Raw genomic sequence first — 15823 nt, forward strand, 5'->3', positions numbered from 1 at the left:
CTCGTCCCGGGCAACCAGGTAAACAAGGGTATTTATTCAACTTACTTCCTTGTGCCAAAAAAAGATCTGACAATGCGCCCAGTATTAGACTTACGCAAACAAGTATGTCAAGCCCCAAAAATTTTGCATGACTACTCTCCAAGAGGTAATCCCCCTCCTAAAAAAGGGGGATTACATGGCAACATTGGATATGAAAGATGCCTATTTTCATATTTCCATGTTCCCAGCGCACAGAAGACTCTTGCGTTTCAAGGTGGACAGTCAGCACTACCAGTTCAAGGTGCTGCCCTTCGGTATAGCCTCAGCTCCAAGGGTATTCACCAAGATACTGGTGGTGGCGGCGGCACACCTGCGCAGGGAGGCAATCCCGGTGTACCCTTACCTGGATGACTGGCTCATCACGGGGGAGACCCCAGTAATTTGCAGGTCAAACAATCAAAGAACGATTGACCTCCTCTTCGAATTGGGTTTCTCCATAAACGAGAAAAAATCAAGTCTGGTGCCAAGCACCTCCAAACAGTTCTTAGGAGCTGTCTTAGACACTCAAGAGGGGTTGGCCTTTCCATCAGAGGAAAGAATGCGGAATCTACTACTGCAAATTCCTTTTTACAATCCCGGTCGCCAGCTAAGGGTGCGCAAAGCGATGCGTTTGCTAGGCATGATGGCGTCATGCATTTACCTGGTCCCCCACGAGCGCCTGCGCATGCGACCCATGCAAGAATGGTTGGCGAAACAGTGGTCTCAGGCAAATGGTCAGTGGGACGATCTAGTGGTCATTTCGCCAACACTTGTTCAAAGTCTTCACTGGTGGATAAGAGAGAACCTGTCAAAGAGGAAACCCTTCTACGATCCAGAAGTACAGGCTGTAGTCACTACAGACACATCCCTGTCAGGGTGGGGAGCACACATCCTCCACCACACAGCTCAGGGTCCCTGGTCTCACACAGTAGCCAAGAATCATATCAATCTGCTAGAGCTTCTGGCAGTATTCAGAGCGCTTCAGGCATTCAAACCCCACCTGTTGAACCTGTCAGTGCAGATCCTGACAAACAGCACAACAGCGATGTTTTCCCTAAACAAACAGGGAGGGACTCGTTCGCCAAATCTGTCCAAGCTTGCCCAGAAAATTTGGAGATGGGCACTCAGACGGAACATTTACCTGTCATCTCAACATGTTCCAGGGGATCTCAATTCGCTAGCGGACGCTTTAAGCAGAGATCCCCTCCCAAGAGAACACGAATGGTGTCTACTCAGAGAAGTCGTAGAAGACATCTTCTCACAGTGGGTTTTCCCCACTACAGACCTATTCGCCACAAGCGAAAACAGGCATTGCCCAGAATTCGCATCCAGGTTCCCCCAGCCAGACTCCAAGGGGAACGCCCTGTGGATGAACTGGTCAGGAATGTTTGCCTACGCTTTTCCACCAATCCCTATCATGAGGAAAGTGGTCAACAAGATGCACAGGGAATCGATGACGCTCATCCTAGTTGCTCCCATGTGGGCGAGGCAACCGTGGTTCCCACACCTATGCAGACTAGCGGTGTGCAAACCCATCAGACTCCCGTGCTGCTACAACCTACTCTCCCAGCACCAAGGACAAACAGTGCACCCTCAACCCAACTCAATGAACCAGGCAGCATGGCTCCTGAAGTCATAGAGTTTGGACAACTCAATTTACCACAGAGATGTATGGACATCCTAAAGAATCTAGGAAAACTAACAAGAGGCACTGTTACTTTGATAAATGGAAATGATTTGTTATCTGGTGCCAGAATAAGCAAATCAATCCAGTTGATTGCACTCCTGATATTGTCACTTACATGCTCCACCTGCTGGATGCAGGCCTGGTATTTAACTCACTAAAGGTACATCTGGCAGCGCTGTCAGCCTACACCACTTCCCACAACAAAGTTTCATGGTGGAAAGTACCAGTGGTTAAAGCCTTCATGGAAGGGGTAAAGAGACTCCACCCTCCAATTTCAAACCCACCACCTGGTTGGGACCTTAATGTGGTGCTTGCTAAGCTCATGAGCCCACCATTTGAACCCATGCATAAAGCCAGTCTCAAACACCTGACCTATAAAACTGCCTTCTTAGTCGCCATTACATCCATAAGAAGGGTCAGTGAAATTCAGGCTCTGTCAGTGCAGGATCCTTTCTTTACTGTTCATAAGGATAAACTGGTTCTACGAACACACCCTAGGTTCTCACCTAAGTTTATTTCTAAATTCCACGTTAACCAGTCCATCAAGCTTCTGGACTTCTTTCAAGAACCCAAGAGCTCTGCTGAGGTGAAACTACACACTCTAGCTGTGCGAAGAGCAGTCCTCTACTATGTAGACAAGACCAGACCGCTAAGAAAAACAGACCAACTGTCTGTCTCCGTAGCTACAGGCAGAGAAGGAGATCGCGTCTCTAAAGGTGCCATCTCCAAATGGACTCTGCCTTTTATGCCAAGAGCCCACTCTACAAGAGGCATTGGGGCCACTCTGGCTTTCATTGCAAATGTACCCCTTGACACCATTTGCAAAGCAGCTACTTGGAGCTCTATTTACACTTTTACTCAGCACTACTGCATTGACACTCATTCCAAGACAGATACTCAAGTGGGACAAGCGGTCCTAAGACATCTGTTTGCTCATGACCCTTCTCACATCCCACCTCCTTCTTCTAACACTGCTCGCTAATCTATGCACAGCATGTGATCTAAGCAAATTTCACAATCCTCAGAAGGGATACATTACTCACCGTAATCGTATTTCTGATGCTTGTATCTGCTTAGATTCACATGCGACCCTCCCTTCTTCCCCTCTGAGAGAAGGCCCATGGATGCTTGTAGTCTTATCTTCCTATCTATCTGCTTGGATAATATGTACTCACGTGCTACTCCTCATGCTACCTCATGTCAGAAAGAATACAATCTGAGTGTCCCACACGCGTGAGGGATCATGGGTAGAGTGGACGTCACACTAGGGATAGTATTACTGGCACGCCCTGTGTCGACGCCCATTTTCGAGTTTCGAAAAACAAACTGTAATACTCTGCAGCTTCCACTAGATGTCGGCCTATGCACAGCATGTGAAGCTAAGCAGATACAAGCATCAGAAATACGATTATGGTGAGTAATGTATCATATATATATATATATATATATATATATATATATATATATATATATATATATATATATATATATATTTGCTTTAATTCAATGAAGCACATATTAGGTAATGGTTTTGACGTTATATTGCATATACCAGGCAGCAAAAGTGACATGTGCTAGTTTTCCAGCAGGAAACATTTAATGTGTAAGTTTAATATCGTCTGATCAGACGTTAGATATCGACCTTCCGTCAATTATTCTTATTCATGAGACAGATGCAAACAAAAATGGAAACTTCCAATGATAAGAGAGCCAAAGAGAACCCACAGAGGAGAAAAACATACATAGATCCCAAAGTGCTGCTTTTCAAGAAGTTCCATCAGATTCCACAGAGCTGTCAGGGGAAGCAGGCACTCACCTTGTGCCGCCAAATTCACTACTAGAACATGACCCCCAACTACTGGGCCTTCTTCGCCACCCGGATTGTATCGAGGCTTCGAAATCACTCACGATAGCACTTTGTATTTTTAATAGCGCAATTTCTCTCGGGATCAGCAACGTTGTATTCACGATATGAATAGCACAGCCTTGGGAAGGAGCTGCAGCTCACACTGCATCTCTTCATAGCTCCTTCACGCTCAAAAGCCGTGGCAAGGAGTTGCAGCACACACTGCATCCCTTCCTAGCTCCCTCACGCTCCAGAGTCCTGGAAAGGAGCTGCAACTCACACTGCATCTCTTCATAGCTCCTTCATGCTCCAACGCTCTGGCAAGGAGCTGCAGCACACACTGAATCTCTTCATAGCGCCTTCATGTTACAAAGCCCTGGGAAGGAGCTGAAGCACACACTGAATCTCTTCATAGCGCCTTCATGTTACAAAGCCCTCGGAAGGAGCTGCAGCACACACTGAATCTCTTCATAGCTCCTTCACGCTTCAACACACTGACAAAGCGCTGAGGCACACACCGAATCACTTCACAGCGCCTTCATGTTACAAAGACCTGGCAAGGAGCTTCAGCACACACTGAATCCCCTCCTAGCTCCTTCACACTCCAGAGTCCTGGGAAGGAGCTGCAGCTCACACTGAATCCTTTCCTAGCTCTCTCACGCTCCAGAGTCCGCGAAGGAGCTGCAGCAAACACCGAATGACTTCCTAGCTCCCTGACGCTCCAGAGTCCTGGGAAGGAGCCGCAGCACACACTGAATCCCTTCATAGCTCCCTCACGCTCCAACGCTTCATGCATTCACATTCTCTGCATTATCAGTACATTAGCATCCTGGAAGAGCACTGTGGCCAATCCCAACCTGTGGTGAACAGGAACTATGTGCTGTGACAAGCCGGCATTCCTTTGTTTTGTCAATACTATCTCCTTGGCCACCATCTTCCCTCCTGGTTCCACTCAGCATCTGCTCTTGCCACCTTTCGGCCTACTCCCCCGGACCTTCGTGCCCTTCCTTTGCCTTGGCCTCCTTGTCCTCCCCGTGTTCCCTGCACGCTCCATGTTCTGCAGCTGACGCCACTGCTTGCCCTCCGCTCCCAATGTCCCATGGCATGACACGCTGCGCTCCCTTGCCCACAGCAAACTCTCCTTCCTGCGGAGCATGCATGCCACTTCACCTCGCCCTCCCACACCTGACCTCTCGCTTGTTCCCCCAATCCTTTCCCCTAATAGCATTGATTATTGGTGGTAATGGCTGCCTTGGGCAGCCTTACCAGCCTGGTATCAACCAGCCACCACCAGCAATAACCTCCCTTCACTCTGGTTACTACTTTGAGTGGCAGTTATTTACAGCCCAGAAACGCGGGCATTATTGCCATCTATTGGAACACTGCATTCTCAAAGCTCTACTACTCAATTCCTAATGATACCTTCATAACAGACTGATAAACCGAAAGCAACAAAAGTGTCAATAGTCATCATGGAAACTGACATGACTTTGCATGGAAACTGACATGCCTGCCGCTGAAACCCAACGCCTGGATTTCAATCCGGTCGGTGCCCTTGCTTGTTAATGCAGATTTGCAACCACTGTGTTGATAGGCAGACCCCTAGCAGGATTGACTAAGCCCTCCACTCAACCCAAGTATTTGAGGACCAAAACTGCCATGGAGAAGCTCTGCTGGGCTAGTTGCTGTGACTCTCCTGGCCGGCTCATTCAGGGGAAACATCACTCTGTTCCCAATGGTGTGAATTATTATGTGTTATGGGCACTCAATCCTTTAATGGTTTCATCATTCTCTTGTCGGACACATTTTTTAGGCAGATGCATTTTTGGGCTCAAGATCAGAAAATGTACAGTACCACATGTGTTCAACAGGTTCATTCATTAAACGGTTTCCCATGCGGGATGTTGTAATTGGAACAACCCTTTGGCGCGGTTCGTGTCTGTGCAGTAACGGGAAATGTGTCCATTGTTTCTGCAGTGACGCGTCATTAGCCTTGCCTTCATTCGGCAAAGTTATAGGGCCTGATTACACGGATGGCGGTAAGGATTTACCGGTACCGGTAAAATACCGGTACCGGTAAATCCTTACCGCCTTACTACGAGGTCCCTTTGCGGGTTGGGGGATTTAACGTCTGCTTTTTGCAGGCGTTAAAAACCAACCCGCAAAGGGACCCAGGGAGCTAATTACGGTACCGCAATTTGCAGTACCGCAATTAGCGCCTTCCCCATTCCCATTATGCTCTATGGGGCAAAAATGGGAATGGGGAAGGGCAATGGTGGAAGGGGGAATTACCGCCCCGCTAACCTTAGAATGGGGTGGTAATTCCCCTTTCTGCCAAGGCAGTGCCGGTATTTTACCGGCATGAACCATGGCGCTAATAGCGCCATGGTTCACTGCCATCCGTGTAATGAGGCCCATAGTCTTGTTTCCACTCTATCTGAAGCGCTGAGGGTTGGAAGAGTGATCTTTTCACAAGATAAGATCATGAAGTCATGATGGAACCAACATGTGTCCGTCCCTCCACCAATTGTTCCTAATGCTGTGTGTGGGGTTATGTGTGTTAGTAACAATCAGGATGTTCAGTTTATGTTATGTAATGGGAAAGGTTCTTATACCGCGCACTTGCGTGGTTTCTTGGCGCTCTGCCGGATCAGTAAAGCAAGGGGGAGGAGGGCAAATTATTGGGACTGAGCGGGAGAAAGAGCAAGAGAGCCGTAATGTGCCATTTGCATCCGCAGTTCGGTTGACACTGTTCGCTGAGCGTAGGTGTGTTTTTCAGTTGGTAGCTGTCATGTGCTGTTGGGCAAGGTTATGTGTGCGTTGTTTTGTTGTTGTGGTACGCACAAAGGCCTTCAGCGACAGAACATGGCATTCAGCTACCGAATATGAACTAGTGCTGCCGGACCACCTAGGGCTTTTCACATGGAAGCAGGCAGAGGCAACTTCAGGAATGGGAAGGACAAGGTACCCACACATCCAACTGCTTGGCAGGGAGGTTGGGCATTTTCTGTGCTTGCCTCCACCCTCTGGAACTCTTTACCATTCTCTCTCTGATTCATCCCCCCTCACTTAGCCTTCTGTCAAAGGTCGAAGTCATGGGTCTACTCATCAGCCTTCCCTGCTTAGTGCGTCCTCTGTCTTCCAAGAACCTGTGTACAGGCGGCTTCAATAACCTTTGTCATGTTGAGCAAAGTTGTTGGCGCTTAAGAGACAGAAACAGAAATGGGACAATATAATGCACAAGCTGCATAGGGGCCAGTTACCCTAGATGAACAAAAGGACCCGGGGGAAAACAATGTGCAAGTGTCGGATTGTTCCGTAGTTCTTTCCTTGATTGTTGTACCCTGAAACCTTGATTGTTGTACACTGAAAGGTCTCTGACCCACAAGCGGCTCTTACAATACAGCAAAATTAGCCTGCCTAGTGTGATATGTATTTGCAGTATTCTATTACTTATTTAGCGGGGTTTGCTCTTGGAAAGTGTATGATCAAAGCAATTTGGTGATTTCCACATGCAACTAATTGAGAGACTTGACCACACGAGTTGCATGTGTCACTTTGAATAGAATGCTGGCACAGCCTGTACATACTTTTGAAACCTGCCTGCTTGGCCTGTAACTGAAGAAGGCTGGTCGCTTACTTTAATCCAGGGCTGAGGCCAATCCAGGGGCACTGAGAGCATGACTAACTACAGTTGCTGATTGGGCAACATTTATGGATATCAAAACAGGACTGCAATGCAAAACCCAATGGGCCTACATGCCTAGTCGATGCAGAGAAACGTTACGCTGACTTATACCGCGCACCATTACCACCACAGAGGCGGTCTCCAGCAGCTCGAAAATAATCAATCCTTTTGATTGGTGGTGAGCAACTGCGTTCAAAGTCTTTTATTTGGAAATTAAAGTGAGCCCCCTCACAGATTCTGGGAGACAGTTTGAGTCAAACCCCACCTCAAATAGAATGTTCCCCTTTTCCTGTTATAGGCCTTGTCAGCAGTGTTTAAGAGGCGAGCAATGCTTAGTGGGTTTGTTCCACCAAAACCTTGTGCAGCACAAACATGGACTCCGAAGCAAGTCCTGCTTTTATGTCACATGTCCTACTGTGACATGTTTGAGACACTGTGCCGCTGCCGCCGCTCCGAACGATTAAGAGCTGGTTCTAGTGGTGCCTGAAGGCCTAGCCACATGTCCCCTCTTACTGTCATGCCACCTGCCTGGTGGAGACATTCCTGAATGTGCTACATCCCAGCCATCTCCTTCCTCTCGCTGGTGGCGCTGTGTGTGCACTCAGAGCTGAAGAGACATTATTGTGGCTCTCTCATCTAGCCTAATCCTCCATGCCAGTGTTATCCACCATGTGGGATTGGAGCACATGCATCCCACGTTCATAATACATGTGTAAGGTTTCCCTATGACTCCAATGGGCCTTATGCAGAAAGTGACCTTTGTGCTGGGTCTCCCATGTGTTATATCAGTGGGCGGGAGCAGTTGGGAGCGGTGCTCCTCTACTTGTTTAAATTAAATTTTGACTGTTCCTATACTTTTATTTTACTGAAGGGTTTCATTTTAAAATGAAAGTGTAGCAAAAATTTGAAACTTGCACTTTGGTGCACTGCACTCAACGTTCCCCCTTACACCGCAGGCGCATGCGTTTGAGTGTTTGTATTGAGCGTGGGGGGCCGGTGGGGGTGGCGATGAGGTTTGTGGGGCGTTGGGGCAGACCAGTAGGGAACATAGTTCCACTACTTCTTTTCGTACACTTCGACCACTGGTTATGTTATGATATTGGATCATAGTGCAGCATTTGCCGTTTCCTTTCTCTCTTAGTGCTTGGAGGCCTGCAAGTGACACGTTGAGTGTGATTGGGGTGAGAAGTTAGTAGGAGCAGAGGGATGAGAGCAAAGTAGCGGTTGCTCTCATAGTGTTGACGCCCGCATGTCAGAAGTGCATGGGCCTTTGGGGCAGGTCATTATCATGATGTTTTTCGGGGCATGTTGTACAGTTGTACCCGGCCTGGGTATACCCTGGTTCGGATATGTTTGATATCAAGTGCGAGTTTGTGTGGTGGCCCATCTGGCTTCATTCCTGCATGTATGTTGGGTGCTTTCAGACTAAGGTCAGCTGTGTTGGATGTGGAGTGTTTTCGTTCATCGTGGTCTGGGGAGATGTGGTGTTGATTAGAGCGGGAAGCTGAAAGATTAGGCGGTAGATAGTACAGGCTTTGGCAAGGCGACACCATCTATCTGGTCCACCAGTGCACAACAATTGCCCTTCAGAAAGGCAATTGCGGAGTGGGGAGCTTTTAGCATTCAGAATGTGGTGATTGCTGATGGATCTAATCCCTAACAACTACTGTCACGGCATTTTGGTAGTGGGATGTTTTGGCAAACTTGCGTAAACTTTGAACTCAACTCCCACGTTTCACTCCCATGATAACCTGTTACTTTCAGCTTGGAACTGGGTAACCTCAGTGACTTCCAGATCCAGAGACATATGGAGCTCATTACAAATTCCCCGGTATCCTACTGGTAATTCCGACAGAATACCAGGAAACTGCCCCTACTGTCTCTGCCGCCTGGCATTACCGGGATATTATGGGCGGCAAAGACTGCAGTAATTTCTCATTACAGGGAGCCCCATTAGGACTCACTGGGATGGGATTGCCAGAATGACCGGCACAAGTAGTACCAGTGCCAGTGATTCTGGCATTTCTTGGCCGTTAGGGGCCCGATGTACCGGCAAGTCAGGCCTGCTGGTGGATCAGAGCCCCCGTCGGCAAACTCGGGCTTCCCCAGACCGGTAAAAATGCTGGTGCCAGTATTACCAGAAATGTTTTCCAGCATTTCTGCTGGAACGAGGACCTCGTAATGAGGTCATGATGATCTATTTGGGGCTGTCCATAGACGTACCTTCATGCCCAGAATTAACAGAAAGACAGTTGGACCTCATTACGAGGTTGGAGGAAGTCTTGCCGGTTTTACCGACAAGGCTACCTCCAAACTCGCATCCAGGTCCGTCACCTGCCAATGTGCAATTACCGGGTCATTCCGGCCCACCCAGACCCGGTAATTGCCCTTTCGCGGGTGCCGGGACCAGTACATCCCCATTCGAGCCCCAAAGGGCTCAGAGGGAATGGGGAGGGTGGTAGCACCGGTACCGTTAATAACGGTACCGGTGCTACCATCATGTTCTGCTCACGGGTGCCGGTACGGTCACCAGGTCAGACCTGGTGGCTGCAAGGGCACCCGCGAGCAGAACTCCTAGTATGGCGGTACGGTAGCAATGGTGCCGGTAGCGATACCAGCGCCGTTGTTGCTTTACCGCTATACTTGTAATGAGGCCCAGTGCTTTACCGCTATACTTGTAATGAGGCCAAGCGAGGAGCTCTGATTGCAAGATTGCAAGTGCTGAATCCTCGTCTAGAAATAAACCTCTTGCCTAACACAGGCGTAGGATTGGCTATTCAATGCCAGTCTTATACTTGAATGCTCGTGGGGTTCCACCTGAGCAGCGAGGTGGAAAGAAGTCACAAACCATCTATGTTTGTATGTTTTGTTGTGTTTTCATTTCCCCCAGAGATTTTATTGATGTTGTTAATTCCTTAAAATGGAGGTGACTTTTTTATTGCAATTTTGCATTATTTTTGTGTGTGAGAATTAGACATCCCATCAAGCGCTATATGAACGACCAACTGATTGCAGAATATACAGGAAAGCTCTCCACTGTATATTTCTCAAGTCTGAAAGTTCTTGAACGAGAGCTAGGTAGCAAATAAGCCTAACACTGTTGCAGGGCTGAACGCTCATCCCTCTGCCATGCGGGTGCACAATTTTAACAACATTTAATAACTTACACTTTGTGATTCATTTGAAATTTTGAATATTGCAAATGTTCAACTTCCGGTCTCCTTCCCCCGGCAGCATATAAGTGACAGGTGGTATAAGGCTATGTCTTGGCTTCTTTCTGTGGGGGACAAGAGCAAGAGAATGTTGGACAATTAAGCCAGAAAGAGGTGGCTTCAGCCAGCAGGCTCAGACTGGCCTACGGGGGTACCGGGCAATGCCTGCTGGGCAAGCCCGAAAGGATGGTGTGGGTCCGTTTTGGGGGCCAATGTGTGCTACTTAGGTGACACAGTGCAATCTAAAACTGGCAGGTGTAACCATAATTTCCCATCCATAGTGCTCTAAATTGCACTAATTGTCATTAATTTCTCTTGAACAGTTCATCATGAAAAGAAGTGGATCGTTATTTACGGTTGATGGTCACTTTGTATTTATTCCAGGATCATTTTTGTGTCCCCCTGAGGGGCATTCGAGTGATCACTGAGAAAAATGCCAGTGTTTGCTGATACGTGACCTGCTGGTCTTAACCTCGATGCTGAGCTCAGGTCTTGCTTCGTGAAATCAGAAAGAGTGAACATCTTTATTAAACCATAACCGTCAAGTGTTGGCTATTTTCCCAATTTGCTAAATAGCCATCGTATTGTTCCACCCCCCCTCCCCACCTCCTACAGAGTTTGAGATGTCAAGCTTAATTCTTTGGCATGGGTAATTGAGGAAACATATATATTTAGTGGTGGGAGCCTATTTTTATGCAAATTCTGATATTGATTAACACAGTCCCAGGACAGCTGCTATGCCAGTGCAAAAGTGAAAGGAGGACAACATCAGACAATTAGGGGCTTTGAGAAATGTTGGCCATGCAAGTCACCTGTTGATAAAGAATTAGCACGGCAGCTGGTGCTGCACTAATGCACGAGGAGCAGGGATTTGGAGGAGGGAAGTCCAATGCTGCCCCCCCCCGTGCCTGCTGCACTTCTAGTAACTAGAAAACCCTGAGCTTTGCCACGTTAATTAGCTGCATCCTCAGTGTCTGAGGCTACACCAATGACCATGCGTGGCGGGGTACCAGCACTCGCGTGCAGCTTGCTCAGTTATGCAATAGCTATTTGATATTTGAAAAGTGCTAAATGGCCATGGGGGTAGCCATTCGGTACCATTGCTGCACCTTCCGGGGTTTCTGGTAAACAGTAATCAGCTGCATCGCATGCATTGCATTCATCATGACTGATTAAAGACTTCATTAAAAGACAGTCCTAGCCATTCCAGTAATCTTAGCACTAATCTACACCAAGAAAGCCTGTGTAAGATTGTGGTTTAGTGTGTGAGGCTAAGTCCGGTGCTAGTGTTGGCTGTGTGAGTGTTTCAAAATGGAGGATGAGGCCAGTGAGAAGTTAGGTGACGCCGTGCATGAACAGCGGGAGCTACGTGGTGGGGTGCTTGTTACTCTGAACAATGTTTGCAAAGCTACGGGCTCTGGCATAATGTACAATCAACACCATGTAAATTACATATGATGGCAAAGAAACTAAATAGGGCTTAGCTTGTCTTGGTCTGTCCTGCATAATGGTGTCCCAGCTCCACTCATAATTCCTATACAACCTTAATCCTGTTCACAGTGTTGCAGTGCACTGAGCAAGTGGTGAGGTTTAACTACTCACAGTTATGTCAATATTGTAACTCTAGCACGTACTGGCTGAAGGCTTGTTTTTTCTCTCTAGACACAGAGCAAATGCTTACGACAGGGCTGTCCATCTCCAGGCCTCGAGGGTCGGAAACCTGATGGGGTTTCAGGATACCCCTCATTAATATTCCTGAAACATAAATTGCATACATTTAGAATCCTGCCATGTAAATTGATCTCATGAATATTAATGAGGGATATCCTGAAAATCCAACATGTATCCGGCCCTCTAGGCCTGGGGCTAGACAACCGTAACTTAGGGGGTCATTACAAACTGCATTAATGGCAAAAACAGCAATATTTGTCAAATCCTGACATTTTTGCAACCCTCCAAATTCTGAGTTGTGAATGGAGTTTAAAAATGAAACGTAAAGTATTTACTTCCAGAGGATCTGGGACAAATTGTAAATTCTTCATTAAAGCATGTTTCACGTTTCTCATTGTATGAAAGGAATGCACGGGTGCTTCCCTTCAAAACAGTGGAAGAAGTGTTTACTTGGAACCACTGTAAGGTGGTGAGAACTTGACACTCTCTGAGGCCCCCATCACTGCCCCCTGTAAGTCATGAACAAGTCAGAATTTACCCTATTGTGTATTTTAGGAGAAATGTCCAGAACTGGTGTGAGCCTATACTGTACATTATACATTAACACCATCAGTATGATGGTAGAAAGTGATTCAAAACAGCAAGTGGTATTTCTGAAATACCGCTGGGCGACTTCGAGCAATACCACTGCCACTGCTGCCAGGCCAGGGCTAGGATCCCGAAGGACTTAAATCAAACGTTTGATTTTGGCCGCAAACACCTTAATGATATGAACTTCATCTGAATGAATGACTTATCTCTCTGAATGGAACATGGGTGTCACACTAATGAAATCACGTGTGTTCGTAAAAATCTCAGCAAAATCATTAGGGGTAACGGAATTGGATGAACCCTATATACATAAAGAGAGTGAGCCTGCGGGCAGAATAAAAAATGCATGCCCTGCGTATTCATGGAATTCACTGCGCAAAGTAACCGTATTCGCAAGTCGTGCCCAGAACGCCCCTGACACGCTCCACATGCAAAGCAAAAACAGCCAGAACAGCTCCCTTTGCATGCTCCCCCAGGCGCGAATACACACAACCTTCAAACAGTGCGGTGGGTCCCCCGCAAGGAGGCCTGCATCTGGGGGACCCTGCACAGGGTCCCCAGTAACTGTTGCTGGCACCCCGACAACATGCATATAAAAAAAATAAAACTCAGTAATTACTCGGGAAATCTGCATGCACCACGCTACACTGCGTATGCGCACCCCTAAGTTAGATTGATACCCTGGTTGAGTACACGCACCCTATAGCCGACATTCAAACCCACCTCCATGCTACAATTCCTACACGCAAGCGTACTTACGCCTGCCTTTGGGTGGCATAGAGATTGAAAGCTTTGCGTGGCAATTACTATGCCTGCCAAGAGGCTGCGTGGGTGGTTCCATGAGTACGTGTTGTTTGGCGCAATTGTGGGCGTACGAGGGATTGCCTCGAAACGCCCACTTTTTTTGCACGTTTTTCCCCCTTTTCTGTGTTCTGCCCCCTTCCCAGCCCTCTGTGCAAGCCACGCCCATGCTCTGCATGGTGTATCACGCAAGGCTCTCGACGGCTCGCAGAGACATTCTGAGCCTGCACGAAACCCAAACAAGTCTAGGAAAAGTCCTGCACTGTCCATTCCATTAAACGACAAACAGGGATTTTCGCACAGACTGGCGTGCTAATCCCCCATTTTGCATGCACATAATTCCATGAATCGGCCCCTAAATCAGCAACTCTTCTGACCTCACCTGCACCACTAACCTAAGGGAGGTTCTTGCTTTAAAGGGAATCATTTTGGGTTGAGGTTGTATGGATATTTACCATGTGGGGTACATAGAACCAACTTCCTGGGCTACATAGCCCATATTTGGCCCATGCAATCCCAACTCATGGTTAGGTAGTGTTTTTAAAGAGGGTGTATTGAAACACCATTTATTTCACATTATCACCACAGCCGCAAAAAAAACGTAGGAGTTTTTTTCCCTCAAATAATATAAGAGTAAAGGGTGAACTGAGGCGGTGCTTTGGGGCAATTCCAGATTTGTTTTCAAGTAACATGTTTTAAATATGCTGGTGGCAGAAGAAGCACGCACGTCGTAAGCAGACGGAGGTTTGAGCCAATAGCGTGAAAGAACGTTCAGCGGTAATTCCAGCAGAAGCCCAGAAAACACAGGTCTTGCACGGAGGACGTACAACGGCCTTCTCCCGCCTTCCTGTGCACGACGGGAGTCTGGAAGTCCCAAGCACGTTTAGTGTGTAGTGAAGATGGAAGCGGGAGGTGGGTTCCAGGCCATCCAGAGCAGAATTTGTTTGTTTAGATCCATGGCAGAAAACAGTCACACATGCCCAGCCATCGCCAGTGGTCGAAGTGAGAGGGAGTGGTTGGGAGCGGTGCTCCTCTACTTTTTAAAATTAAGTTTCACTGTTCCTAAACTTTATTTTAATAAGAAACTATGGTTTCGTTGTTTTTCCTTTCAGTCTTTACACACTGGTGGAGGTGGAATGAAGGAAAGGAGAGACCCTAGGTATGGGGTTTCTATTGATGTGGGAGGGATTGTGGGTATAGGGTTTGAGGGGTGTGGGGGCAGGACTCCAGAGAACATAGTTCCACTACTTCTTTTCATACACTTTGACCACTGACATGGCACACCCTATTTGCTGGACCAGGCTCCCACAGTTCCACCAAGTGACTGGACTGAGAGAACCAGACGTCCTGCCGCTACAATTGCCTGTCTTAGGGGCCTAAGCATAACGTGAGACATCTAGAACATAGTGCATTGTCAAGTCAGTGCTAGACATAAAAGAAGGACCAGCGCAGGAAAAACATGACTTACTCGTATAATGTGAACAATTAGGGGCCATGCGCTAGGCTCTCTGTTAATGTTGCCCTTCTCTGCATTTAGCACATGAAAAACACTAGTCTTTTGCATAAGTGTCGATAATGTAATGAGGGGGACACACTTGGAATGGCTATGCTATTCCAGGAAGTTCTGGAAAGGAGGTGCACTCTCAGGACACCTGATTCAGAGCCCGAGGAACCCAAGGAGCACTCCCGGTTTGTCAGACGGAATCAGGATAATGCGCTACTATTCATTCTGGTGCCAGACTACGGGGGGGGGGGGGATTCTTCACATGTACCTCACAGTCGCAATTCAGCAACAATGAGAGACATTTCTCATGAAGTAAATATTTAATGTAAACGTTCGTAATGATTCTTTAACATTTCATATACCTTCACCAATTGATCAAATGTGTCATTTTGTATTATTGAGATCAGGTTCTTTAGGTGAAACCTTCATAAACGGCTATTTACATGTAAAATCTATCTAAACCGTACAGCAGTAATGATTATTTGTACTTATGAATAGCGCAGGATGAGCACATTAGTAATACCTCTGGTTTATTTCGAGTGGTGCTGGCTTAGAATTAAGATAAAGCTCACATTTCTGGTCTGAAGTTACAGCATGAAATCATGGCTTTCTCTGCTGGGAATTGGACACCCCATTGTCAGGGAAGTCATTTGGGGGTCGTCAGGGGTCGCTACTGCGATCCCTGAGGCCTCCCGTGCTACCTCTGTGGTCTCCCTTGCTACCCCTAAAAAGTTACCCTGCCATTCTTGATTATTCTCATACATTCGATGCGGTATAGGGACAACACAGGGGGTCCCACTTGCAG

The 15823-nt window shown here is 47.3% G+C and overlaps 1 protein-coding gene across 1 annotated transcript in view; it reads left to right on the forward strand.

Annotated features, from left to right (window-relative positions):
• The window catches only part of DKK2 (dickkopf WNT signaling pathway inhibitor 2), a 188698-nt gene that overhangs the window by 145152 nt on the left and 27723 nt on the right, over positions 1 to 15823 (forward strand). The window lies entirely within an intron of this gene.

Source organism: Ambystoma mexicanum, chromosome 6q, assembly GCF_040938575.1.
Source record: "Ambystoma mexicanum isolate Mex_15411 chromosome 6q, UKY_AmexF1_1, whole genome shotgun sequence".
Classification (NCBI taxonomy): domain Eukaryota; kingdom Metazoa; phylum Chordata; class Amphibia; order Caudata; family Ambystomatidae; genus Ambystoma; species Ambystoma mexicanum.